Here is a 5431-nt window from a genome sequence, read left to right on the forward strand (position 1 = left end):
ACTGACTCTTCTTACTGTCCATGTTTTGAACCATTGCTGTTACACTAGTTATAGATTCCGACGATTCACTTCAGGTTTACTGTATCCCTCTGACCTTCTTATTGACGATCAATCACAGAAAATTCATCGGAAATAAATACAAAAGGCACAATGCCGACTCAAGTACAAGAAGACCGGCTCATCTAACTGTCTATGTTTTGAACCATTCCTGTGACACTAGTTATAGATTCCGATGCTTCACTTCAGGTTTACTGTATCCAGATGACCTTCTTATTGACGATGAAGCACAGAAATTGCATCGGAATTATATACAAAAGGCACAATGCCGACTTCAGTACAAGAACACTAACTCATCTTACTGTCTATGCTTTGAACCAATTCTGTGACACTAGTTATAGATTCCGATGCTTCACTTCAGGTTTACTGTATCCCTTGGACCCCCTTATTGACGATGAAACACAGAAGTTGCATCCGAATTAAATATAAAAGGCACAATGACGACCCAAGTACAAGAAGACTGGCTCTTCTTACTGTCTATGGTTTGAACCATTCCTCTGACACTAGTTATAGATTTCGATGCTTCACTTCAGGATTACTGTATCCCTCTAACCCTCTTATTGACGATCAAGCACAGAAAATTCATCGGAATTAAATAAAAAGGCACAATGCCAACTCAAGTACAAGAAGACTGGCTCTTCTTACTGTCTATGATTTGAACCATTTCTGTGACACTAGTGATAGATTCCGATGCTTCACTTCAGGCTTGCAGTATCCCTCTCACCTTTTTATTGACTAACATATACAGATATTGCATCGGAATTAAATACAAAAGTCACAATGCCGACTTAAGTACAAGAAGACTTACCCTTCTTACTGTCTATGTTTTGAACCATTCCTGTGACACTAGTTTTAGATTCCGATGCTTCACTTCAGGTTTTCTGTATCCCTCTGACCTCCTTATTGACGATGAAACACAGAAATTGCATCTTAATTAAATATAAAAGGCACAATGCCGACTTAAGTACAAATAGACTGACTGTTCTTACTGTCAATGTTTCTACCATTCCTGTGACACTAGTTATAGATTCCGATGCTTCACTTCAGGTTTACTGTATCCCTCTGATCTTCTTTTGACGATGAAACACAGAAATTGCATCAGAATTAAATATAAAAGGTACAATGTCGACTTAAGAACACAAAGACTGACTCTTCTTACTCTCTATGTTTGAACCATTCCTGTGACACTAGTTATGGATTCCGATGCTTCACTTCAAGTTTTAATGTATCCCTCTGACCTTCTTATTGTCGACGAAACACAGAAATTGCATCGGAATTAAATACGAAATGGCCAAAGCCGACTTAAGTACGAGAAAACTGACTCTTCTTACTGACTATGTTTTGAACCATTCCTGTGACACTAGTTATAGATTCCGATGCTTCACTTCAGGTTTACTGTATCCCTCTGACCTCCTTATTGACAATGAAACACAGAAATTGCATCGGAATTAATTACAGAAGGCACAATGCCGACTTAAGTACAAGAAGACTGACTCTTCTTACTGTCTATGTTTTGAACCATTCCTGTGACACTAGTTATAGATTCCGATGCTTCACTTCAGGTTTACTGTATCCCTCTGACCTTCTTATTGACGATCAAACACAGAAAATTGATCGGAATTATATACAAAAGGCACAATGCCGACTCAAGTACAAGAAGACTGGCTCTTCTTACTGTCTATGATTTGAACCATTCCTGTGACACTAGTTATAGATTATGATGCTTTACGTCTGGTTTACTGTAGTCCTCTGACCTTCTTATTGACGATGAAATACAGAAATTGCATCGGAATTAATTACAAAAGGCACAATGCCGACTCAAGTACAAGAAGACTGGCTCTTCTTACTGTCTATGTTTTGAACCATTCCTGTGACACTAGTTATAGATTCCGATGCTTCACTTCAGGTTTACTGTATCCCTCTGACCTTCTTATTGACGATGAAACACAGAAATTCAATCGGAATTATATACAAAAGGCACAATGCCGACTTAAGTACAAGAAGACTGACTCTTCTTACTGTCTATGTTTTGAACCATTCCTGTGACACTAGTTATAGATTCCGATTCTTCACTTCAGGTTTACTGTATCCCTCTGACCTTCTTATTGACGATCAAGCACAGAAAATTCATCGGAATTAAATAAAAAGGCACAATGCCAACTCAAGTACAAGAAGACTGGCTCTTCTTACTGTCTATGATTTGAACCATTTCTGTGCCACTAGTAATAGATTCTGATGCTTCACTTCAGGCTTGCAGTATCCCTCTGACCTTCTTATTGACTAAGATATACAGATATTGCATCGGAATTAAATACAAAAGTCACAATGCCGACTTAAGTACAAGAAGACTTACCCTTCTTACTGTCTATGTTTTGAACCATTCCTGTGACACTAGTTACAGATTCCGATGCTTCACTTCAGGTTTACTGTATCCCTCTGAGCATCTTATTGACGATGAAACACAGAAATTGCATCGGAATTATGTACAAAAGTCAGAATGCCGACTTCAGTGCAGGAAGACTGACTCTTCTCACTGTCTATGTTTTGAACCATTCCTGTGACACTAGTTAAAGATTCCGATGCTTCACTTCAGGCCCACAGTATCCCTCTGACCTTCGTATTGACTAAGATATACAGATATTGCATCGGAATTAAATACAAAAGCCACAATGACGACCCAAGTACAAGAAGACTGGCTCTTCTTACTGTCTATGTTTTGAACCATTTCTGTGACACTAGTTATAGATTCCGATGCTTCCCTTCAGGTTTACTGTATCCCTCTGACCTTCTTATTGACGAAGAAACACAGAAATTGCATCGTAATCATATTCAAAAGGCCCAATGCCGACTTAAGTACAAGAAGACTGACCCTTCCTACTGTCATTGCTTTGAACCATTCCTGTGACACTAGTTATAGATTCCGATGCTTCACTTCAGGTTTACTGTATCCCTCTGACCTTCGTATTGACGATGAAACACAGAAATTGCATCGGACTTAAATACAAAATGCACAAAGCCGACTTAAGTACAAAAAGAGTGACTCTTCTTACTGTCTATGTTTTGAACCATTCCTGTGACACTAGTTATAGATTCCGATGCTTCACTTCAGGTTTACTGTATCCAGCTGACCTTCTTATAGACGATGAAGCACAGAAATTGCATACGAATTAAATACAAATGGCACAATGCCGACTTAAGTACAAGAAGACTGACTCTTCTTACTGTCTACGTTTTGAACCATTCCTGTGACACTAGTTATAGATTCCGATGCTTCACTTCAGTTTTACTGTACCCCTCTGACCCTCTTATTGACGATGAAACACAGAAATTGCATCGGAATTAAATACAAAAGGCACAATGCAGACTTAAGTACAAGAAGACTGACTCTTCCTACTGTCTATGTTTTGAACCATTCCTGTGACACTAGTTTTAGATTCCGACGCTTCACTTCAGGTTTTCTGTATCACTCTGACCTCCTTATTGACGATGAAACACAGAAATTGCATCTTAATTAAATACAAAAGGCACAATGCCGACTTAAGTACTAAAAGACTGACTGTTCATACTGTCAATGTTTCTACCATTCCTGTGACACTAGTTATAGATTCCGATGCTTCACTTCAGGTTTAATGTATCCCTCTGACCTTCTTATTGTCGACGAAACACAGAAATTGCATCGGAATTAAATACAAAAGGCCCAAAGCCGACTTAAGTACAAGAAAACTGACTCTTCTTACTGTCTATGTTTTGAACCATTCATGTGACACTAGTTATAGATTCCGATGCTTCACTTCAGGTTTACTGTATCCCTCTGACCTCCTTATTGACGATGAAACACAGATATTGCATCGGAATTAATTACAGGAGGCACAATGCCGACTTAAGTACAAGAAGACTGGCTCTTCTTACTGTCTATGATTTGAACCATTCCTGTCACACTAGTTATAGATTATGATGCTTTACGTCTGGTTTACTGTAGTCCTCTGACCTTCTTATTGACGATGAAACACAGAAATTGCATCTTAATTAAATACAAAAGGCACAATGCCGACTTCAGTACAAGTATACTGACTCTTCTTACTGTCTATGGTTTGAATCATTCCTCCGACACTAGTTATAGATTCCGATGTTCACTTCAGGTTTACTGTATCCCTCTGACCTTCTTATTGACTATCAAGCACAGAAAATTCATCGGAATTAAATACAAAAGGCACAATGCCAACTCAGGTACAAGAAGACTGGCTCTTCTTACTGTCTATGTTTTGAACCATTTCTGTGACACTAGTTATAGATTCCGATGCTTCACTCCAGGTTTACTGTATCCCTCTGACCTTCTTATTGACGATCAAGCAAAGAAAATTCATCGGAATTAAATACAAAAGGCACAATGCCAACTCAGGTACAAGAGGACTGGCTCTTCTTACTGTCTATGTTTTAAACCATTTCTGTGACACTAGTTATAGATTCCGATGCTTAACTTCAGGTTTACTGTATCCCTCTGACCTTCGTATTGACGAAGATATACAGATATTGCATCGGAATTAAATACAAAAGGCACAATGCCGACTTAAGTACAAGAAGACTGACACTTCTTACTGTCTATGTTTTGAACCATTCCTGTGACACTAGTCATAGATTCCGATGCCTCACTTCATGTTTACTGTATCCATTTCACCTTCTTATAGGCGATGAAACACAGAAATTGCATCTTAACTAAATACAGACGGCACAATGCCGACTTAAGTACAAGAAGACTGACTTTTCTTACTGTCTATGTTTTGAACCATTCCTGTGACACTAGTTATAGATTCCGACGCTTCCCTTCAGGTTTACTGTATCCCTTTGAACTTCTTATTGACGACAAAACACAGAAATTGCATCTGAATTAAATACAAAATGTACAATGCCGACTTAAGTACAAGAAGACTGACTCCTCCTACTGTCTATGTTTAGAACCATTGCTGTGACACTAGTTTTAGATTCCGATGCTTCACTTCAGGTTTTCTGTATGCCTCTGACCTCCTTATTGACGATGAAACACAGAAATTACATCTTAATTAAATACAAAAGGCACAATGCCAACTTAAGTACAAGAAGACTGACTCTTCTTACTGTCAATGCTTTCTTCCATTCCTGTGACACTAGTTATAGATTCCGATGCTTCACTTCAGGTTTACTGTATCCCTCTGACCTTCTTATTGACGATGAACCACAGAAATTGCATCGGAATTAATTACAAAAGGCACAATGCCGACTCAAGTACAAGAAGACTGGCTCCCCTTACTGTCTATGGTTTGAACCATTCCTGTGACACTAGTTATAGATTATGATGCTTTACGTCTGGTTTACTGTAGTCCTCTGACCTTCTTATTGA

This window comes from Schistocerca piceifrons, unplaced genomic scaffold, assembly GCF_021461385.2.
Source record: "Schistocerca piceifrons isolate TAMUIC-IGC-003096 unplaced genomic scaffold, iqSchPice1.1 HiC_scaffold_1839, whole genome shotgun sequence".
Taxonomy (NCBI): Eukaryota; Metazoa; Arthropoda; class Insecta; order Orthoptera; family Acrididae; genus Schistocerca; species Schistocerca piceifrons.